This window comes from Balaenoptera physalus (genome assembly GCF_965194825.1).
Source record: "Balaenoptera physalus genome assembly, chromosome: 2".
NCBI classification, from domain to species: Eukaryota; Metazoa; Chordata; class Mammalia; order Artiodactyla; family Balaenopteridae; genus Balaenoptera; species Balaenoptera physalus.
Window position 1 is genome coordinate 94,031,354 of NC_138883.1, and position 25,305 is coordinate 94,056,658.

Below are 25,305 nucleotides of genomic sequence, written 5' to 3' on the forward strand. Positions count from 1 at the left end.
GACTCTGGGTTCTGAGATTTAGATAACCTCCCTGAAAGTAGACAGGACAGTAGACATGCTTTATGCACGTCGTGGCAGAGCAACTATAAAGATGCATAGTTCCAAGTTAGGCTCACAGGATAACTACAGAACTTCCCTATGGATAGTATGATCGTTGGTAAGGAGGTTAAATACATAGATTTTTTGCTGAAAAAAAAAATGCATACAGTTGTCCTTCATTTAAATATAAATAAATATCTTATTAGTTCTAATGGTTTCTTTTCTTCTCATTATTAGCTTCAGGGACAAGAAGCAGGGCATCTTAGTTTTCAGAAACTCTCACATTTTGAATGCTCAGTAAATACTAAGAAAGCAATCCAATATGTGAAAATAAAAAGCCAGAATAAATCTGCCTCCTTTCTTGAATGCTTAACCTTTAAGCACTCAGCAGGGAAGAAGAATATTTCCTAATATAGAAATAGAGAGTTGTTTGTTACAAAAAGGGAAAAAATCCAATTAAAAAGTGGGATTTGTGAGGCCCCTGCTTTGGCATGAACCACAAAGCAGAGTCGATACATCAGCTCTAATGCCAAAGACACGAATGCCTGATACTGGAGATTATAAACCAGTTTCCAGTTTATTGGCTTTCTCATCGTAGAAGGTGGTTGAATGCTCTGATATCAGTACTAAATGTTACGGAATAAACTTAAGAAATAAAGCTTAAACTTCTTTTGCCTTAAATGCCTACATAAAATGACTAAAACTTGCCAAAGTGTTCAACTAAAACATGAAAAATTAAGTCATACTGGTTGTTTTATATCACGCAGAACAAAAATGATCATTTTACTCAACGATCTATCATTTAAGCCTAAAACATAATTATTGGGTCCAGTAAGACCATTTCCAATGACATCTATGTCACTCTTTAAGAAAAATAAAATAATGTAGTGAATGCTTTTGGAGCAGGCACCTTCAGTGTTCTGCCCACATCCCCTCTGATCCCTCTGCTGTTCTCATATACACCTGCTACCAGAGTGCTCATGCTCCCAACAGCCAGCACCTGCCTCTCTGTTTGAGAGCTTCCTTGATGCTGCTGGATACTGCTTTGCCTGCAGGCATTGAGACCCCTAGGTGCCCTACTAATAATATAGAATGTTTACTGATTGTTTACTATATGCGGGACCTTACATTAAGCAGTTTATCTGAATTATTCCATTAAATTCTCACAGTAACTCTGCATGATATAAATGAAGAAATTACTGACTCAGTAATTTCCTTTCCATAAAATTCCTATTCTAGTGTTATTATACATGTGTACTATGATGTATGTACAAAGTTGTTCACTGTAATAATTTAAAAAAAAAAAAACCACTGGCAACCTAAATTTTCATCAACAAGGGACCGGTCAAATAAATGATGGTGCATCCCTAGAATAGTCCTATGCAACCAGGCAAAAGAATGAGGCAGCTGTATGTGCACGTGATAGGACTGTTGCCAAGATGTATTGTTAGGTAAAAAAACAAGATGCTGAACAGTCATACATACATAGATTATGAGTGTGTGCTGATTATTTCTATAAAGAGAATAAGAAATTGGAAGAATTTAATGGGAAGATATACCTTTGGAGGGGGGGTTGGAGGTCTGGGGTAGGAGGTAGACTTATTTTTTTTTATACTCTTGTTTAACTGGGTGCTTATAATAATTTTTTCAATTTGAAAATGAATAAATACAAAATTAAGTGCAGAATTCAGACAGAGAAGGAGTGAGAGAAGCTGATAAGCTCTCTCAAAACTTTTTTAGAGATCAAATATTTCAAATACACATATTTATTAACCATATTTACACAGAAGTAAATAAGATTTACTTAGAAGTGGGGGTGTTATTATTTCCATTTTAAGGATAAGGAACTGAGACTGAGAATTAACTAAATTGCTCAAGTGCACACAGCTAGTGAACAGCCGAGCCAGGATTTCAATCTAAGACAGTTTGATTTCTAAGCCCTTATTTTTTACTCTGTATCATTTTGCTTACAAAATCCAAAATAGACTAATGAAACTATTTAGTAACCTTACAAAAATGAGCTAAGTTTTAACAACAGAGAAATACAATTGTAACTTTTTAATTTAATTATGATAAAATCTACTTGCTTCAAACAAAATTTAGTATAAATACAAATTCAGTCACAGGAAAATGTTTCTCTTTAAGTACTAGTAAAATTATAATTAATTAATTCTAATGAAAATATAACATAAATTGACTAGAAAATATGGGAAATAAATGGAATGATATATATATATATATTTCTTTATCTTTTTTTTCCAAAAGAAATAGGAAATTTATTTACTGGGTAAAAGAATAATTTCCCTGAAAACCTCAACTCTTATGTCTCACTTAGAAACTTTTTATAAAGGCAAGTCATAAAACCACACAGAGAGACCCAACCAGTGATGTGCTGTAGACACTGATACAGTCTTACAAGAGTTAAATTTTTAGGAACTTTGATAATCAATTATTAAAGACAGCTGTTAATTTAAAATTAATTATATAAACTATAAAGAAAATAAAGGTAATATACATTCAAAACTCATTAATTCCTACTTAATTTAATATTTCCTATAAAAATATTGAGGTTACTCACATCTATATGGTGGAAATATATATAATGGTGTGCCGCTATGACTCTCATCCCAACTCCATGTTTCATGACGTCACATTGGTAGTTTGAAATCAACCTTGGTGGGCGTATTTACACTATAGCTTAGCAAAGGCTAAAAATTGGGGCTTTTTCTCTTACATAAAATCAATTTTTAAACAATTATGAGCACATCACTAAATTCCACTCCCATTATTGGCATAAATGTATAAAGTTTGCTCTTTATAGCCTTTTAGGAGGAAAAAAAACCCTCATGACTTTTGCAGTAAAAGATGACTATTAAAACATCTAGAGATGAGATTTGGCCAGTCATTCTCATGGTTGATCCTAGAAACTATTACCAACTACCATTTATCAAATGTACCCACCTAATTCCTTAAAAAGAGAAAAGAAATCAAAAAGAAAAAAGTAAAAGTCAAAATATTTCCTTCTTCAGTAGGAATTGTGGTTCTAGAGTCATAATCTCTTCTTTAGAAATTGTGTATGGGTCCATAGAATGGAGGGCCTATAAATGGATCTATTCTCTATGTTATTCATGTTTATAGATCTTAAAAAAAGAAAATGTTTTTCTACTCATAAAGGCAATTTCTTTTCATATTTTCTGAAACACAATGATAGACAAAGACACCAATAATTGAAATGATTTTGAAACCCATGAAACAATAATAATGGAAGCCAATTTAAATTGAATGATGAATCTGCAAAGACAGTGATCTATAAGATGCTGTAATGCATGGCTATCATATCTGCAAGGTATGTGGGGATGATTTCTAATCGTCTATTTGTTAAAGATTTTGGATATTAAAATTTTTTTTTAAATTTTTATTGGAGTATAGTTGATTTACAATGTTGTGTTAGTTTCAGGTGTACAGCAAAGTGAATCAGTTATTGATATATATATATATATATATATCCACTCTTTTTTAGATTCTTTTCCCATATAGGTCGTTATAGAGTATTGAGTAGAGTTCCCTGTGCTATACAGTAGGTACTTATTAGTTATCTATTTTATATATAGTAGTATGTATATGTCAATCCCAATCTCCCAATTTATCCCTCCCCTCCCCCTTTCCCCCGGTAACCATAAATTTGTTTTCTAAAAACTTGCTAGAAAAATCAGTAAGTCATAAATACATAAAGTAAATGGTTTTAGTGATACACCTCAGGTTTCCACATTATTTTTAGAGAAAAAACTAAGTTTGACCAATGGAGGGACCTGGGTTCTCCTCCATAGAATCAGCTTGCAACTCCCTGCCCATAAGTCATTTGTTTTAAGAGGGCAATGTTACATATACTTATATATATTTTAAACCATCTTGGCCTTTCGCACACACAAAAAGGAAGTTTCCAGATAAAGTATTTGATTGCTCTCCGAGAACAATAATATGTACTGAGAGGCATAATTAGAAGACACTGGATTAAGCTGATAGTATCTAAGGATAACTCCCTAGTCACTCAGTTACGTTTCTAGAAGTTGTTCCGCTGACTAGGGTTCACTGATCTTATTAAACAGAATTCTAACTTCTTTCTTTGTAAGACAACCTAAAGGGAGCAGAGCTGAAGCTTCTTAATTGGAAAAAGCACTTGTTCATGATTACCGGGCATGCCAGCTTAAGCGCAATTAAATTTGTACTATGTATGCAAACCCAGCCCCAACCAGCTAGGCAGCTTGGTAGTCACCTGCATTATGTGATAGCAAGGAACCCAAAAGAATTCCTTTAAACAACTGTTACATACTTCAGCCTGTTGTTCTTAAAATTCCCACTGTTTAAATTACTGCATTGGATGAACCATTGTCTCCAGAGGAAAGTCTTAAGAACCAAAGGAAAGCTTTAAATGCATATTTAAATAGAGAAAAAAATGAAGACTGGAGAAAATAAGTTAAGAATTCACCTTAAGAATCTAGAGGGGCTTCCCTGGTGGCGCAGTGGTTGAGAATCTGCCTGCCAATGCAGGGGACACGGGTTCGAGCCCTGGTCTGGGAAGATCCCACATGCCACGGAGCGACTAGGCCCGTGAGCCGCAACTACTGAGCCTGCGCGTCTGGAGCCTGTGCTCCGCAACAGGAGAGGCCGCGACAGTGAGAGGCCCGCGCACCGCAATGAAGAGTGGCCCCCGCTCGCCGCAACTAGAGAAAGCTCTCACACAGAAACGAAGACCCGATACAGCCAAAAATAAATAAATAAATAAATAAATTTATTAAAAAAAAAAATCTGGAGGAAAAAGGACAAAAGGTAAACACAAAGCAAACAATAACAAGAAAATACAAATAGAAAAAAATTAATGGAAAGAAAGTTGGAAAGATACCATCACTAAACTATAAAAGCAAATGAAAACTGGAAAAATATTTGGAACTCATGTCATGACGGGCTTATTTGCAATTAGCAAAGTGCAAATTGAAACAAAATGTTGAGTTACCGTTTTATATCTTTCACGTTGACAAAATTTTTAAATCCTGATAATAACAGGTTTGGGTGAGGATGTGGGATAATATAAAAGTTCATACACCACTATATAAATTGTACAAACACAATGGAAGCAATTTTTTGATCTAATAAAGTCAAAGATGCCCTTCTCAGCAACTCAACAATTCTTCCTCTAGTCAAGTTCCATAGCATATTTTTTGCATATGTGCACAAGGGGACATGTACAAGAATAATCCTTGCTTGATTGATTAAAAGAACAACAGATGTGGAAATAAGTGTCTGTCAATTTGAGAATGGACAAAGATAAAGTGTTATACTTTTACAGTAAATCTTATATAGCAATTAATGAATTCACTAGAGCTATCAATATAAATATGTATCAAAGTAAGTAAATCTCAAAGACATAATTTTAAGCAAAGAAAGGTAAGTATGAAGTGACATTTACAATAGGATTGTTATTTCCATAAAGTATAAAAACATGCAGATAAAGCATTATATGTTTAACATGATTAAAAAGTGCAAAATCATGAACAGAAAGGATACAAGACTTCAGGACAGTGACTACTTGTGGGGAGACAAGGACAGAAGTGAGTTTCTGAAAGAGCATACAGGACCTCCTACTAAAAATATAACATTTTTTTAAGTTAATATGGTTAAATGGTAGATTTAACTAAATCTGATAATAGCTGCAGGACATTTGTTTTATCTTTTCTGTAGACATTTTGTGAGTTTTAAATAGGTCATAATAAAAAAATTTAACAGAATAATAAAATGCACTCTTTAGAGCGTCTCCTAAAATCATTTTAATCAGCAATTACTCCTCACTACTTTGAAAAAAATTGGGATAATTTTAGTTGATTTTGTCATGAATTTCTACATATTGTTAAATTCCTATTTTTAAAACAAAATGTTTGATGTTATAACAGATCCTACTTTTGTCCTTAAAACGACTTTAAGCAAGTTGCCTTTTCCTCCAAAGAGATATATTTATCAATTTTATTTGTATAGATCAAGAGCACACTTGAAAACACATATACATAACAGTCTTACATCTATGTAAACAAAACAGACATACATACCCACATATGTACATACACATACACATGCTCATACACGTGTTCATTCACATATACACACATACTTCTAATTTCCCATAGTATGTGGTATTACTGTACTTGATTGTAATAAGATTGAATAACTGTCATGCTTTTATTTTTTCATTGATATATACATATTTGAATTTCTTCATATTTATGCTATAGAATCATATTGTAAGACATAAGTACCATAAGGTATGTTTCTGGCATTACTGGAACATCTGCTTACAGTTAAAACACAATTGGCATCTTTCACAATTTTACATTTGTTCATGTAATTCATATTTAATCTGAAATCTCTTGGATTTGAATGAGTTTTGGAGGTCATCTGGGCTGCCACTTTTCTGATAAGTGTTTTGTCTTCTAATATTACAGTTCAATTTATTTCTTTTTAACCATTTCTATAATCTATACTTACTACTCATTTTTAGCATTAACATACAGTTTCTTTTTAGAGAGGAAGTAAATTACCCACAATGATTAATGACCTTAGAAATTTGCATATGCTGCATTAAGAATCAGGTTTAATAACAATATTCATGATAACATTCCATTTATGGTTCATACAAAATATGGCAGTAGTTCAATTTCTGTATGTAAACACAATTTGAAGAAAATTAAAGTATTAGGAAATGAGCTTTACTCCTTTTGTAAAATGGCCATCTAATAAGACCCATTTCTGGAACTGATATTGTTTTTAGTGATTAAGTTAAGTTTTAGTGTTGCCTGAAGTGTTTCTCTTATGGCAAATGACTGAGAAAATAGTTATAATGGGCTATGTCTTTGACAGAGTCTATAATCACTGAAATGGCAGCACATGATTAAATTTATGTTTAGATTGTAGAACTCATTGCTTCTTCAGAAGAGGACGAGTGTATTGATCTTCAAGAGTGAAATAAGGCAAGATGAAAGGAATAATTAAATCTGGCGGTATTGGTGTTCCCATCAATAGAACTTCAATTATACAAATTACATCTTTCCTCACCTTGCCCCACCTTCCTCTCTTCCTTAGGTTTTAAATTCAAGTCCCCCTGAGCAAACATTGTGAAAAGGATTTTGTTTTCCTTTGCCTTGCCAAATCATCCTGTTTTCAACAGAGAAGCGCTCTAGACTGGTCCCTGAATAGGGTAATCTTGTAATCCCTGTTTGGGATGGAAATGTGTACAGTGCTTAAACCTATTTCAGTCTTTGAGCATACATCCTCTTTGGCCCTAAAAAGCCTGTGAGTAATCTAGGTGTTTGGGAAGGTAAACAATGAATTCATTTAGGCCAGGAGAATACAATTTAATTCCAAAGCAGACACTGAGGTACTATAGGGTAGGGGGAAACAACTGGGGCTATGATCCTTCAAGATGAAAAAAAGAAATCCTTATGGCTTCAAGCCAAACCTTGTTTGGGATGAAAAACTCAGCATATCTTTCCAGCAACTCTCATCTATTGGATTTCATCTAAAATGTCTGGGAGTGACTTAGAATACATAAGGGATTCTAAGAGCTGAGTACTTTCTTTCCTAGGATTCTTTTTGATTGGAAAAAAATGACTAAATTTAAAGGGAATCAGGAGTTACAGAGCCAGAAGAGAGGTCAGCAGGCAGCAGCTTGACTTCTACATTTGAAATTAACCCCTTGATTGGAACCAAGATGGTGGAGTAGAAGGACGTGCTCTCACTCCCTCTTGTGAGAACACCAGAATCACAACTAGCTGCTGGACAGGAAGACGCTGGAAGACACTGGAACTCACCAAAAAAGATACCCCACATCCAAAGACAAAGGAGAAGCCACAATGAGACAGTAGGAGGGGTGCAGTCACAGCAAAATTAAATACCATAACTGCTGGGTGGGTGACCCACAGACTGGAGAACACTTATACCACAGAAGTCCATCCACTGGAGTGAAGGTTCTGAGCCCAACGTCAGGCTTCCCAACCTGGGGGTCTGGCAATGGGAGGAGGAATTCCTAGAGAATCAGACTTTGAAGGCTAGTGGGATTTGATTGCAGGACTTTGACAGGACTGGGGGAAACAGAGACTCCACTCTTGGAGGGCACACATAAAGTAGTGCGCACATCGGGACCCAGGGGAAGGAGCAGTGACCCCAGGGGAGACTGAACCAGACCTACCTGCTCATGTTGGAGGGTCTCCTGCAGAGGCGGGGGGTGGCTGTGGCTCAATAAGGGACAAGGACACTGGCAGCAGAAGTTCTGGGAAGTACTCCTTGGCGTGAGCCCTCCCAGAGTCCGCCATTAGCCCCACCAAAGAGCCCAGGTACACTCCAGTGTTGGGTTGCCTCAGGCCAAACAACCAACAGGGAGGGAACCCAGCGCCATGCATGAGCAGTCAAGCAGATTAAAGTTTTATTGAGCTCTGCCCACCAGAGCAACACCCAGCTCTACCCACCACCAGTCCCTCCCATCAGGAACCCTGCAGAAGCCTCTTAGATAGCCTCATCCACCAGAGGGCAGACAGCACAGGCAAGAAGAACTACAATCCTACAGCCTCTGGAACAAAAACCACATTCACAGAAAGACAAGGTGAAAAGGCAGAGGGCTATGTACCAAATGAAGGAACAAGATAAAACCCCAGAAAAACAACTAAATGAAGTGGACATAGGCAACCTTCCAGAAAAAGAATTCAGAATAATGATAGTGAAGATGATCCAGGACCTCGGAAAAAGAATGGAGGCAAAGACTGAGAAGATGCAAGAAATGTATAACAAAGACCTAGAAGAATTAAAGAACAAACAAACAGGGATGAACAATACAATAACTGAAATGAAGACTACACTAGAATGAATCAATAGCAGAATAACTGAGGCAGAAGAACTGATAAGTGACCTGGAAAACAGAATGGTGGAATTCACTGCTGCAGAACAGAATAAAGAAAAAAGAATGAAAAGTAATGAAGACAGCATAAGAGACCTCTGGGACAACATTAAACTCAACAACATTCGCATTATAGGGGTCCCAGAAGGAGAAGAGAGAGAAAAAGGACCCGAGAAAATATTTGAAAAGGTTATAGTCGAAAACTTCCGTAACATGAGAAAGGAAATAGCCACCCAAGTCCAGGCAGTGCAGCGAGTCCCATACAGGATAAACCCAAGGAGAAACACGCTGAGACACATAGCAATCAAATTGACAAAAATTAAAGACAAAGAAAAATTATTGAAAGCAGCAAGGGAAAAATGACAAATAATATACAAGGGAACTCCCATAAGGTTGACAGCTGATTTCTCAGCAGAAACTCTGCAAACCAGAAGGGAGTGGCACGATATATTTAAGGTGATGAGAGGGAAGAACTTACAACCAAGATTAATCTACCCAGCAATGATATCATTCAAATTCGACAGAGAAGTCAAAAGCTTTACAGAAAAGCAAAAGCTAAGAGAATTCAGCACCACCAAACCAGCTCTACAACAAATGCTAAAGGAACTTCTCTAAGTGGGAAACACAACAGAAGAAAAGGAACTACAAAAACAAACCAAAAACAATTAAGAAAATGGTAATAGGAACATACATATCGATAATTACCTTAAACGTGAATGGATTAAATGCTCCAACCAAAAGACACAGGCTTGCTGAATGGATACAAAAACAATACCTATATATATGCTGTCTACAAGAGACCCACTTTAGACCTAGGGACACATACAGAGTGAAAGTGAGGGGATGGAAAAAGATATTCCATGCAAATGGAAATCAAAAGAAAGCTGGAGTAACTATACTCATATCAGATAAAATAGACTTTAAAATAAAGAATGTTACAAGAGACAAGGAAGGACACTACATAATGATCAAGGGATCAATCCAAGAAGATATAACAATTATAAACATATATGCACCCAACATAGGAGCACCTCAATACATAAGTCAACTGCTAACAGCTGTAAAAGAGGAAATCGACAGTAGCACAATAAAAGTGGGGGACTTTAACACCTCACTTACACCAATGGACAGATCATCCAAAATGAAAATACATAAGGAAACAGAAGCTTTAAATGACACAACAGACCATATAGATTTAATTGATATTTATAGGACATTCCATCCAAAAACAGCAGATAACACTTTCTTCTCAAGTGCGCACAGAATATTCTCCAGGATAGATCACATCTTTGGTCACAAATCAAGCCTCAGTAAATTTAAGAAAATTGAAATCATATCAAGCATTTTTCCTGACCACAACACTATGCGATTAGAAATGAATTACAGGGGAAAAAAACGTAAAAAACACAAACACGTGGAGGCTAAACACACGTTACTAAATAACCAAGAGATGACTGAAGAAATCAAAGAGGAAATCAAAAAATACCTAGAGACAAATGACAATGAAAAGATGACAATCCAAAACCTATGGGATGCAGCAAAAGCAGTTCTAAGAGGGAAGTTTATAGCTATACAAGCCTACCTCAAGAAACAAGAAAAATCTCAAATAAATAATCTAATCTTACACTTAAAAGAACTAGAGAAAGAAGAATAGAACCCAAAGTTAGCAGAAGGAAAGAAATCATAAAGATCAGAGCAGAAATACATGAAATAGAAATAAAGGACAAATAGCAAAGATCAATAAAACTAAAAGCTGGTTCTTTGAGAGGATAAACAAAATTGATAAACCATTAGCCAGACTCATCAAGAAAAAGAGGGAGAGGACTCAAATCAATAAAATTAGAAATGAAAAAGGAGAAGTTACAACAGACACCACAGAAATACAAAGCATCCTAAGAGACTACTACAAGCAACTCTATGCCAATAAAATGGACAACCTGGAAGAAATGGACAAATTCTTAGAAAGGTATAACCTTCCAAGACTGAACCAGGAAGAAATAGAAAATATGAACAGACCAATCACAAGTAATGAAATGGAAACTGTGATTAAAAATCTTCCAACGAACAAAAGTCCAGGACCAGATGGCTTCACAGGTGAATTCTATCAAACATTTAGAGATGAGCTAACACCCATCCTTCTCAAACTCTTCCAAAAAATTGCAGAGGAAGGAACACTCCCAAACGCATTCTATGAGGCCACCATCACCCTGATACCAAAACCAGACAAAGATACTACAAGAAAAGAAAATTACAGACCAGTATCACTGATGAATATAGATGCAAAAATCCTCAACAAAATACTAGCAAACAGAATCCAATAACACATTAAAAGGATCATACACCATGATCTAGTGGGATTTATCCCAGGGATGCAAGGATTCTTCAATATATGCAAATCAATCAATGTGATACACCATATTAGCAAATTGAAGAATAAAAACCATATGATCATCTCGATAGATGCAGAAAAAGCTTTTGACAAAATTCAACACCCATTTCTGATAAAAACTCTCCAGAAAGTGGGCATAGAGGGAACCTACCTTAACATAATAAAGGCCATATATGGCAAACCCACAGCAAACATCATTCTCAAAGGTGAAAAACTGAAAGCATTTCCTCTAAGATCAGGAAAAAGACAAGGATGTCCACTCTCACCACTATTATTCAACATAGTTTTGGAAGTCCTAGCCATGGCAATCAGAGAACAAAAAGAAATAAAAGGAATACAAATTGGAAAAGAAGAATTAAAACTGTCACTGTTTGCAGATGACGTGATGCTATACATAGAGAATCCTAAAGATGCCACCAGAAAACTACTAGAGCTAATCAATGAATTTGGTAAATTTGCAGGATACAAATTTAATGCACAGAAATCTCTTGCATTCCTATACACTAATGATGAAAAATCTGAAAGAGAAATTAAGGAAACACTCCCATTTACCATTGCAAGAAAAAGAATAAAATACCTAGGAATAAACTTACCTAGGGAGACAAAAGACCTGTATGCAGAAAACTATAAGACACTGATGAAAGAAATTAAAGATGATACCAACAGATGGAGAGATATACCATGTTCTTGGATTGGAAGAATCAATATTGTGAAAATGACTATACTACCCAAAGCAATCTACAGATTCAATGCAATCCCTATCAAATTACCAATGGCATTTTTTATGGAACTAGAACAAAAAGTCTTAAAATTTGTATGGAGACACAAAAGACCCCGAATAGCCAAAGCACTCTTGAGAGAAAAAAACGGAGCTGGAGGAATCAGGCTCCCTGACTTCAGACTATACTACAAAGCTATGGTAATCAAGACAATATGGTACTGGCACAAAAACAGAAACATAGATCAATGGAACAAGATAGAAAGCCCAGAGGTAAACCCACACACCTATGGTCAACTAATCTATGACAAAGGAGGCAAGGATATACAATGGAGAAAAGACAGTCTCTTCAATAAGTGGTGCTGGGAAAACTGGACAGCTACATGTAAAAGAATGAAATTAGAACACTCCCTGACACCATACACAAAAATAAACTCAAAATGGATTAGAGACCTAAATGTAAGACCGGACACTATAAAACTCTTAAAACATAGGAAGAACACTCTTTGACATAAATCACAGCAAGATCTTTTTGGATCCACCTCCTAGGGTAATGGAAATAAAAAGAAAAATATACAAGTGGGACCTAATGAAACTTCAAAGCTTTTGCACAGCAAAGGAAACCATAAACAAGACGAAAAGACAACCCTCAGAATGGGAGAAAATATTTGCAAATGAATCAACGGACAAAGGATTAATCTCCAAAATATATAAACAGCTCATGCAGCTCAATATTAAAAGAACAAACAACCCAATCCAAAATGGGCAGAAGACCTAAATAGACATTTCTCCAAAGAAGACCTACAGATGGCCAAGAAGCACATGAAAAGCTGCTCAACATCACTAGTTATTAGAGAAATGCAAATCAAAACTACAATGAGGTATCACCTCACACCAGTTAGAATGGGCTTCATCAGAAAATCTACAAACAACAAATGCTGGAGAGGGTTTGGAGAAAAGGGAACCCTCTTGCACTGTTGGTGGGAATGTAAACTGATACAGCCACTATGGCAAACAGTATGGAGGTTCCTTAAAAAGCTAAAAATAAAATTACCATATGATCCAGAAATCCCACTACTGGGCGTATACCCAGAGAAAACCACAATTCAAAAAGACACATGCACCCCAATGTTCATTGCAGCACTATTTACAATAGCCAGGTCATGGAAGCAACCTAAATGCCCATCAACAGACGACTGGATAAAGAAGAGGTGGTACGTATATACAATGGAATATTGCTCAGCCATAAAAAGGAACAAAATTGAGTCATTTGTTGAGACGTGGATGGATCTAGAGACTGTCATACAGAGTGAAGTAAGTCAGAAAGAGAAAAACAAATATCGTATATTATCGCATGTATGTGGAACCTAGAAAAATGGTACAGATGAACTGGTTTGCAGGGCAGAAATTGAGACTTAGATGTAGGGAACAAACGTATGGACATCAAGGGGGGAAAGCCATGGTGGGTGGGGGTGGGGGTGTGCTGAATTGGGCGATTGGGATTGACATGTATACACTGATGTGTATACAATTGATGACTAATAAGAACCTGCTGTATAAAAAATAAATAAATAGAAAAAACTTATTTATCAAAAAAATTTAAAATAAGGCTTTAAAAAAAAAAAAATCTTTCACCGCAGCACCTAAATTGGCACTTGATTAAATCACTGGGTACTACAACCTAGCCAAACTGCCAGAGAAAAAGAATCACCACAGAAGCTAATGGAATTAATTTCTCCTTATTACCATTTTTTCCTCTATTACTTTTCCAGAACATTTGAATGAAAAGACAAATGGCTTGGACATAAGGGTAGGTTGCTGCTTTTGAAAAGCTGCTACACTTAAATGTTGTTAAAATGAAATTACTTCCCTTAAAGAATGAAAATAAATAAATAAATAAATTTCTAAAAGGAAAAAAAAAAAAAAAAAAGGAATCACTAGCCTTCCTAGAGTCTGCGAGCCCTTCTGTTTTAACTCCAGGATCTCCCCTGCAAGTCTGTATTTGGTGTGTTCTCCAGGCTCTTGCTCTGAGCACCACTCACTCACTCATATTTGCTGATACGTTGCATTTTCATTTTCCTCTTGCCTGCTCATCTGGGTAATCCTGTTGGATGTCAGTCTGCTCCTGCATGTAGGTCAATACACCAAAGTGTGATACCTGTGTGATCCTAATATCCACAACAGCCACGCAGGTGTCCTGTTTGCTCAAATCTCATATCTTGATGGCATTTTCCATGTCCTTACTATCAGAAATTCAAATCAAAACCACAATGAGATATCATCTCACACCTGTTAGAATGGCTATTATCAAAATGAAAAGAGATAAGAGTCGTCAAGGATGTGGAGAAAAAGAAACCCTTGTGCGCTGTTCATGGGACATTAAATTGGTACAGCCATTATGGAAAACAGTATGGGTTTCTCAAAAAATTAAAAATAAAACTACCATTTGATTGAGCAATCCTGCTTCTGGGTATATATCCAAAGGAAATGAAATCACTATCTTGAAGAGGTATCTGCGGCCCCTTCCCAGGTTCATTGCAGCATTATTCACAATAGCCAAGATATGGAAACAACCCAAGTGTCCACTGAAAGATGAATGGATAAAGAAGATGTGATATATGAAATATTATTCATCCAAAAAAAGAAGGAATCCTGCCATTTGCAACAACATGGATGGAGTGCTAAGTGAAATAAATCAGAGAAAGACAAATACTGTATGATCTCACTTACATGTGGACTCTAAAAAAGCCGAACTCATAGAAACAGCGGGTAGATTGGTAGTTGCCAGGGGCTGGGGGTTGGGGGAAATAGGGAAGTGTTGGTCAAAGCGTTCAAAATTCCAGTTATAAGATGAATGGGTTCAGGGAAGGAACCTAATTTAAAGCACGGTAACTAGAGTTAACAACACTGTTTTGTGTACTTGAAAGTTGCTAAGAGAATAGATCTTAAATGTTCTCAACGTACACATACATACAAAGGTAATTATGTCAGGTCCTGGATGTGTTAACTAACCTTATTGTGGTAATCATTCCACAATATATACATGTATCAAAGCATCATGTTGTACACCTCAAACTTATACAAAGTTATATGTCAATTAAATCTCAATAAAGCAGGAATAAAACCTTATATTTCCTATATTGACTATGTAATCCATTGTTACAGAAGAACCATTCGTTATCTTCATCAACTAGTAGTTTTCAAAACCCACTTTGGAGAATATTTTATGTGGTACAGTGTATGAGAAATTCTGATCCTCTTTTTCTAAACAGCATTCTTCCTGGTTTTCAGTAAGAAACAGAGGGTGTAGATTAGATAAGACAAATGTCTGTTTAGTCCATATATCACAAATATAACTGGTATGCCTGACATTAATATAAATTAATTACTTGTATTTTCAGTGATTTTTTTTTTGGTCAATAAAGCTAGGTAAGATTCAAATTATAAATTTGCAAATGGTTGTTCTCGACCATGAACAGTAACCTTCATTCAGGATTTGACAGTGTTAAATACATAAACAGTGATTTGATGGCTTTAGAGAATGGATTTTCTATTATCTTCATAATCATGAACATGAACTTAAAACTTGATCTGTAGCCATCCTGAATCACACAAAAGTAGTGAGAAGGTCAAGATTATGGCAAAGAGTACTGTAGTAAGAACCAAAATGAGCCCACCATCCTATTATGCTTATCTAAGTTAGCTGATATTTGGAGGGTATCATACAAAAATATTTCAAGTAATAATAGTGAAATAATAGCTAATTCTGGAACATTTTTATACCACTGCACTTTGCTAAGTACTTTATTGGCCTCATCTCACTTAATCTTCACAGTAACTTCATTAGTTAGAGACATATTGTCTCCATTTTATGTACAAGGAAACTGAAATTTAGAAAGGTTAAGTAACTATCTCAGAGTTTTATAGCCAATAATTTATGAAGTACTGAACCCAGAGCCTATATTACTAATCAATATGACATATTGTAAGGTGGTATATGCATGCATAACCTCCTTCCAGGGCAAATCCCCAAGGATTAAAAGGGGGTCAAGATGGGAGGAGTTCTTCCAATTTATTTTTTTTCTTTTGTTAAATGTGTGCAAGATTGCCACAAATCTCTCTCCTTGCAGTGGGTTAGGAGAGGATAAAAATATTTATTTATAATTCTTGGACACTTTGCTGGAGTTTCTCCCAATAATGTTAAACAAATCTCTATCTTCACAGTTTGCATTCTTGTCAGATAGACTAGGGTTCCTGCAAATTAAAGGAGATAAAAAGTTGATTTCAAAACTTTCAGTACTGTAAATATGCCTTGTACTCTCTCACCTTACAGCTTTGACAAATGCTGCTCCTTTGGCCGAGAATGCCCTGTCATCTTTTTTTGTCCCTTTATTCATACTCATTCCTCAAATCCCATCCCAGATGTCACTGTCTCCAAGGATCCTTACTTGAATCATACTCTATCCCACGCTAGTTTAGATGAGCTAACATCACTACCATGGGCATCCTTAACCTGATACGTTTTGCTCTATTACAAAGCTTATCATACTTTTCTGAAATGTAATAGTAAGAAGGTCTAGTAGTGGTCATTTGTCACCTGCATCTAAGCTCTCCTTCAATGTTTAGTAAATGCTTCATCTTATAAGACTTGGTGGAATAAGAGCTCATTTCTCTGTCATGCAGTAGACCAGCTGTGCCCGCGGTGTCTTTGGAAGATTTGGATATGCCTGGATCAATTCTCCCTCAAAAGAGAATCTCAGGGAAGTTCTGCAGGTTTGGGGAATGAAGCCACACATGTTTGGGAAAGTGGTTAGACTCTTGTGTAGTCATCTTTTATTTTTGTAACTAAAAACCTGACCATGGATTAATTGGTGACCATATGATCTGAGCAATTCATTGTAAACTGGGTTTTATCTAATACACTAGCCCATAAAATTAGGCAGACCCTTAATCACTCTATCATCAGGTGGAAGTGGTACATAAAAGTTCTAGCTTTAAGCAAGTCCTGAAAGCAGAACTATTTTACATGAACATGAAACTTTCACTCCAGTGCAGCTAATCCTACAACATAGCCAAACTTCCTTCAACCCCTACCTATGAGTCAGTTCCTAGACTAGTTGATTGAGAAGGAAAACACTTGAGCTTCATTTACAGATGGTCTCACAGCTTAGGTTCTCCAGAAATAACTAGATGGAGTTTGTAATGCAGACCATTTATTAGGAATCAACACCTAAGAAAGAGAGGAAAAGCAGGATTGAGCAGAGGAAGAAGTCAAATGGTGATGGAGGAATAACAAAACTTGGTCAGCCCCATGGGGAACTCTACAGCTTAGTGAACAGCATTGCCCTGCATTAGGCTAATGGCCAGGACTCTATACTTCCATCTCAATCAATCACTGGGTATGTGCTGCCCTGGGAAAGTTATGCCCTCAGGGAGGGTGGCTTTTGCAACTGAGGCGAACCCTCAAGGAGCCAACATCTGGAGCCTATCTGGTGATGGATGAGGCCACTAGTCTTTCCTTAAAAGATTAAAATAATCCTCCTTGTAAGGCTGAACTTTAAGTGGTATATCTGATTGTTCACTTTTCCTTGAAGGAAATATGACCTTGTAAAGACTCTTCATACTGGGATAACAAAATTGGAAGATTGTTGTCAAGGAGCTTTGATGAAGCATGGATGGACATTTTGGGATTGGCTCAAAATGGAAGAACTTTGGTTCCAATGCAAATGTTAATAAAAAGGCCTCCTTGATGGGGAAGGCTTTCAATAATCAGGTGGACAAAATGACTCTCTTTGTGAACGTTGGTCAGCCTCTTTCCACAGTCACTCCAGCCTCTGCTCAATAGGCTGAAAAACAAAGTGTGCTTGGTGTCAAGAATAAAGTCATTCAGGAGCTCAACATTATGGACCACACCTCCCCAAGGCTGGCCTATTTACTTCCAATGAGGAGTGAGCAATATGTTAGCAGCAGGAACCAATGTTGGGTGACCAACTCTTCCCCATCCCAATATGGGATAATATCTCAGGGGAGCCAGCCAACCAGTTGAAGTCCAATTATGCTGGATCCTTACCATCATGGAAGGGATGTCAGTTGGATATTAGTGATAGGTTTGCTTTCCCTGCTTACCACGCTCATATCAGAATCACGATCTGAGGAATCAAAGAATACTTTATTAAACATTACAGTGCTCCTAACTAATGAATAGTCACTTTATAGAAAAGAGGCAAAGGCAATGGACTTAGGACTGCATTCAGTAAAAACAGTTGGACATGTAAAATTATGGTATGTCCTATTAAAGACTCAGGCACTGCAGCGGAAGCAAATTCTCTGAATTATAACTCAATATATAACGCTATTTCTTCCATCAACAGAATATATGGGTCTTGGAAACAAAGGTTAAAAGTGGGAGAGTCTTCTGTTAGTGTTAGACCTAGTCATCTAATGATCCACTTGAAAATTTTTGCTTTCCTTGTCGTGAAGCTTTGGTTTAGAGTTCTCAATCCCTAATGAAGGAATGTTTCCATCAGCACATGGAGCGCTTATCTTGGCTATCCATAGGTTTGCTGCTGCAAAATGGGAAAGGGGGGAGAATGGACAGGAACTGTAGAATTCCACATAATTCTTTTTCCAGTGGCAAAATGTATTGCAGATCTGTACAAGAGTACCACAAAGCACTCAGATCCTTCAGTGATAACAGCTTAGTCAGAGAACGCTACTCAAGAGAGGTGGTGGCTGATAGCAAATGCCACACAGAAATATTAATAAAGAGGGAAATCACACAAATTATTGCCTCTAAACCGACTTCAGAGATGACCACTATGGCTCTTACCCATATTTCTTTATTTGTTCTGTGTTGTATGTAATTATAAATTTGAACTTATTTTCTTCTTTCCTCTTCCTCTCCCCACTATCTTGTATAAATGTGCTAGTCAGCGGTGAACCTTCCAGTCTAGTCCATACATTATAGATAGACTCGTGACAGAACTAAGGGAGAATGGGACATCACACAGAGATCTTGACTTGTTGCTGGCACCAAAAATTGTGAATTTTACTCCTCTTGGGAAGAGGGTAAGAGTGTGTATGGCTGTATGGGATTTTTGCACCATGTTAATGAAAGCACTTTTTAAAGTTTGTGTTTCTACTATAGCATATCTACATGTTCCTAGGAACCTAATGTCCTGAAAAATCTTTTACAAATAGTTACAGGGCTTATCAGAAAAAATAGATTGGAGCAAACATGTAAAATCTGTGCAATTTTGTAACTAGAGCAATAACAAGTACAACAGCTATTCTAGCACAGTTTTTTTTAAGATGTTGTAATTCCTAGTAAATACCACAGAATATCTTGGACTTTATTTTTTTTAATGGATTGTATGTAAGAAAAGGGTTGAGGCTGCTGATCTATGGAGACAAGGGCAAATGTACAAAGATTGGGCAGAAATCACACAATGAGCACTTGTTGAACAGAGTGCATGCCCAAACTAAACAGGAGGCAGCATGTGAATGGGCACTATGTACAGTTCTGTACTCCTCCACAGCTTACTGTGTTCAGCTGTGTAAACAGTCGCTAGTTATCAGCTGATGACACAAAACATTTGTACTCTGAGAAAAATCATAAGCAACTTCTGTGTTATGTTGACATCATTCTCTTATCAATAAATCCTGTAAGCTCATTTCTTTATAAACATCCCAAAGCAGGCTGTGTAAATAAGGAAAGAAAAGCACAAATTGATTTTGGGTAACCAGAATTGGGGACTGTAATGGACATTGCTGTGGTTGTCCTGTGTGCCAATACCATTCTTAAATTTGGAGAATTCCACTACAGAAGTTGAACATGTCAGATACTCACTTCGCTGACTTCTCTTTTTCATAGGCCCAGGCACACAACCTACGCTCACCAGCTAACAGACCCACAGGACCTTTTAAACCAAGACTAATAATGCAAAGAAAGAAGCAGAGACTGGGAGGAACTCTTTCAGGTGATTATGACAGCAGTTGAAGCAATGTCAGGTCACCTAGGGCAGGCAGCAGGAGTAGAGGTGAAAGTGACAGCCTCTAGTGCCTGGTACCAGATGTGTTTCCAGGGCAAGCTGCAGGGTCTAGTGTTTGTGCCTGCAGCACAGATGCCCTTGCTGCTTCTATAGTGGTGTCATTTTGGACATTGTTTTTGGCTTGTATTCACTTGAATCAGATTCTCTTCCTTTCTGGCTGATTCTTTGAGCTACTTCGTGTCCTTTAATGAAATTATTTCCCTGCTTAACTCAGAGAGCAAAGCATCTGTAGCTTGCAACTGAGAGGAGCCCTGACTGTCACAGCCGACTAGACTGTGAACAACTTGAGAGGAAGGACTGTGCCTCTTACCACTGAATCCAGAGTGTGTAACTTTGGGCCTGGAAGGCAGGAAGTGCTCAATAAATGCTTGTTGTATGAATATATGAAGAGATGATGTGATTGTGAGAAATAGATTTGCCCTAAAAGCAATGAGATCCAAGTAATTAAAATAACTAATATATTAAAACTGGAATAGCATTAAGATACTAATATGATCTTAATTATAAGTATTACAATAAACATTTTTTCTAATATTTCTATATAATAGTAATCCCTTGCACAAATGACAGGGATTACTGCCATTTTATCTTAGATAACATTTCATATTAGCTCTGTGGTAAGAAAAGAAAACTTGGTATGTTTTTGTTTGGTGTTTTGTTTTTCCTGCCTGATGCTAAGATGTTTTTCATAGTTACCTTCACTATGCTCTCAGCTTCCCAGCATTCCCTTGGGAATTTTTCTAACTATTCAGACTATAAACCCCATCAACTAAAGAACAGTGATTCACTCTGAATTGTACAGTGTTCTGTGCAAACTAAAATCTAAATATCCTTAATACTTCAACCTTACATCTGACATTTTCAGAAAGGTAAAACAACTTTAAAAAGTAAGGAAATTCATAATAATTACAGAAGAAGAAGGAAGTAAAGAAATTATTTATAGGTTATTGAGAGTTGATATTTACATGCAAGATTTCCTTGTCTTTTAAGTTTAATGACTGATTAAGCAAATTTAATCCAAGATATCTAATGGCTCCAGCAGCCCTTCCTCAGTATTCCAACCAGAAGAGTTTGGACAAGCTTTAAAAAGCCAGCCTTTCAGATCTCTAGACCAGAAAAGGTCAAAGTAAGAAGATAGAGTTAGAAAGAACTATGAATGGAGTCTGGCTATAAGGATATGTGCTGACCTGCTTTTTTGCACTAGCCAACAGCAGATGCCCAGATGCCCCTTGATTAGCTCTTTGTTTCACAAAAAGGAAGTTGTTGTTACTGTTTTAATCTTGACAGCAGACAAAAGGGAAGATCATATATCTTAGCAACATACTTTTCTCCAAGATTTCTTCTTTTCCCTCAGAAATGGTACAGTGATATAAAGGAGGAGATACATGTATAAATACAATGCATTCATTTTGAATTTGGATTCAAAAAAATCAACGGACATCACTTTGTTCCTACCAGCCTAGGCTGAAAGGTGCTTTAGTTAAGCAATTTCCCAGGGCTCCTTCTACATGTAAATGTCTTAGATTGCTATCCATCTATGAAAAAATAGAGAAATGAAAGAAGTAAAAGGAGTCTCCTCACATGGCCGACAGTCAATTTTCTACTACACTTTTCATTTTAAAATGGTTTCATTAAGCCAGTTTCTAGTGCATTAACTTGGGAGACCTATTACATTTGAACAGGTTCCATGCTGACAAACTGCATTTTGGAGTCACCAAGGATCCCTTGATGCTTTACTATCGGCTGACTAAATTAGTCTCCATTCCTATGGTTTTACACTTGGATTGACAGATGCACTACCTCGTACTCTTGAACTACAGGAGTTGTTGCAGACTCTGAGAAATAGCATAGGGTTCATACTGGGAGTGAATTGGGCCCTAGGGTGCCCTTAAGCAGATACTCATATGGTAAGGATCCTCCCTGGACTTTGGTAGGTTCCTTAGATATAAAGGAATCTCAAGGAGGTAAATTGGTTTGAAATTCTTCCTAGAGATACAAGATTACTTGGGGAAAAAAGTGTTTCCTTTCTGTGTGCCAGGAAGTAGGCTAAGCACCAAGGAACAATTAAAAGAAGCACAGGTTCACTGTCTGAATGGCAGACAAAATAACTCACAGAGAATTTTAGAAAACACACCAGTCTGGCTGGAGCAGGTTCTACTAGAACCTGTCATTGTTCCATCCAGATCCCCTAGAATACCCATCATTCTGTGCATCCAAACCCCAGGTTCTGTGTGCTTTGCATTTAATGGTTTCTACCTGCAACTGTCTTCAGTGGATTGGCCATGGGCCACTGGAGTGGCTTTGCCTGCTGGTGCAGAAAATCAGAAGTGCCTAGTAGTTTTGCACCATCCACACCTCCCTCCTGGGAAGAGCCAACAGCCAATGATTGATTGGTGTGGGAGAATGAAAGTCCACCTCCCTTGCATGGAGGCAGCACAAACTTGAGATAAAATTAGCACTCCAGAGCTCCCCATAGGATTGAGCTAGGGCTTGAACCCTTGTCTGGCTTTTCCTCTCCCCTGTCCTTCTTCTCCCACTCTCTTGCTAGTTTTTCCTGAGTATACTTCTTGATAAATCACTTGCTCAGGAATCCTTGTCACAGGGCTTGCTTCTGAAGAATCTGACCTAATACACCTTATTGAGGAGTCAGGACTTGCTTTTGCCTGAAGGAGAGATAGTATGGGATTTGGAAGTGAAGAGGGAAGCATTCTATCCCTAAGAATGCAGAATGAACACAAGAAAAAGACCAGGCTGGAGTTGGGAACTGGCATGGTATATTGGAGTGCAATGAAGAGAAAATTATGGCTGGATTAAAAAGTTATATAAGGGAAAGTGGAGAAATGTTCCTTCTCCTCAATTCATTTTTCACTACCTGCAAGAATACACTTTTTAAAAACAAAATTTCCCTTCCTAAAACTCATGATTTGATTTGTTTTTTTCTTCCCAGAAAACCTGGGAGATAAAATCACAAGTACTCATCTCAGGTTTAAATATGTGCAAAATTAATTATATTAGGAAACTGAGAGGAGAGAATTTCTCCCTGGCCCTTACTGTAGTGCGGACAAGAGGTTGTTCTACAGACAAAGGGACATAAGCAAATTAAAACTCTAGATTTTTGTTATGCACATACCTAAGATTGAATGCTAAAAAGAAAATCAATGTTAATTTTTAAAAAATTAAAACCCATAATTATTGTTTAATCCTTAGCATGGCATACAAGGGCTTTCACAGTCTGGCCCATGCTGCATTTCAAGCCTTCTCTTCTGCTATTTTCCTTCATTCATGTAATTGCTTGGTCCTTCACTGAGCTCCTCGCCATTATTTGAACACACTATACTATTTCACATTCTCATGCTTTGCTCTGCCGCTCCTTGAGATGCCCTTCTACCTCTTCTCTGCCTGATAAACTATTGTTCATATTTCAATACCCAGCTCAAATTTCACATTCTCTGTTACCTTATCCTGCCTTTTCAGGCAGTTTATCATTTTTGTGTCTGGGTTGACCATACTTGGAATATACCTTCACTATAGCACTTAGAATATTACCTTTAAATGCAAACAAGTCTATAGGATCCTGGAGAAATGTGTTTATTCCATTTTCGTTTCTTCTCCCCATTGTAGTGACTGGCACACTCCTAGCCCTCCATAATTGTCTGCAGACTTTGAAATGAATTGAATAAATTTGAGTGAATAAGGTAGAACCAAATTATAAGACCTCTTGGATGGTAAACTAACTTGATTGTAGCCTAAATATAGGGTGGAACGTTTAGAATTCTTTGATTAAGAAATTCTTTGATTACATTTTTTGGTTTAATGAAAAAATGTGTGAGATAATAAAACCATCACTATTTGCTCCATGCCTGCAGCCTCTAGATCCTGCTGTGTGTTTCCAGCAGCCAGGAAGAGAGGATACCCAAACTGGTCAACACAATTGTGACTAGTTTAAGCATTTCTTATTTCATATATTCAGCAACAGAATTGAGAATATAAGAGGCTTCCTAAAAGTATGGTGGTTAAGAACAAGGAGTTTAAATCTGAGAGATTTAGATTGAAATACTGACATCGGCAGTTACAACTGTATAACACTTTGGGCAAGTTATTTTTCATTAGTGAAATAAGGATAAAGCACTGACCTCATACAGTTGTAAAGAATAGTACTCTGACTCAAATATTAGGTGTTATAAATGTCAGTATTATTGAGACTTTCTCTAACAATTATTTCTCCCTTTTTTCAGAAAGGATTTTCCCAGGATGCCCCATTGAAAATGTGCCAGCATTGTTATTCCTCTAGGAGATGGGAATTCCAGATTGAGGGACCAGCCATATGGAGGCATAAAAGCACGTGGCATGTTCAGACAGTGAGTCTCATGACCCACTTTTCTGTTCCTACCCTTGCATCCCTTCTCATAGACTGAAGCAGTAGCTAACCTAGGTCTGAATGCCTCAGGCCTCAATGTCTCCTGGAAATATTATGGGCTTTCTGGGCCTGACTTAGCTATCAGAATAGCCTCAAATCACTGACTGGTTTTCAACTCCTCCTCTACTCTCGGCTGCAGAGACCTGGCGGTAAGTTCTGATTGCCCTAGGCAGCAACAGCATGCCGGGTCCTTTTGTGACCTATGTAACATCTAGGCATTTGTTATCACCATAGGATCATATGTATTTCTTTTCAAAAGACTGTACTCTTAGGACATGGAATCTCATCTCTTCTATTTTTAATTTTTATTATCTACAGAGATGAATATTACACAGCATAGCCAGGAATTTTTAAATGTGAGGAAATCTCTTGTTTCAAACATTCTGATCAAGTGACTAACAGGGGCCCCAGGTTTGCCCAGAAGGCTTATCTATTTCTCAGAGTCTCTCACATTAGGAAAGAAGCTTTAGCATAGCCTAAACTTTTATGTTCCTCTCTTCTTCTTTTCATGAACTTTCCATCAATTTAAGGCCAAGGCTCTTGGCTGTTGAGAAAACAAAAGTATTATTCTGGTTCCCAAGGCTCTCCTTTATTTTAGGTAAAAATTGTTTTCTGTTAAGGCCCAGCCACACACTAGAGTGCTTTCGCCTACTTCTGATCATAGAATTCACCTGTGGCCGTGGAGCCCCATGTCCTCAATTGCTTCACCTCTTCTTCAGCAAGCCCATCCTGCACCACAGGGCCTGCATTCATCAT

At 37.1% G+C, this 25,305-nt stretch overlaps 1 pseudogene across 1 annotated transcript in view; it reads right to left on the reverse strand.

The window, feature by feature from the left end:
• LOC309654717 (gem-associated protein 2-like) overlaps window positions 1-25,305 on the reverse strand; it is a 50,003-nt pseudogene extending 24,698 nt beyond the window's left edge. Inside the window, exons 1-2 of the transcript in view lie at window positions 25,221-25,305; window positions 18,208-18,230 (exon numbers count right to left, since the gene is read on the reverse strand). The product of the transcript in view is annotated as a gem-associated protein 2-like (transcript). The remainder of the gene's footprint in view (window positions 1-18,207; window positions 18,231-25,220) is intronic.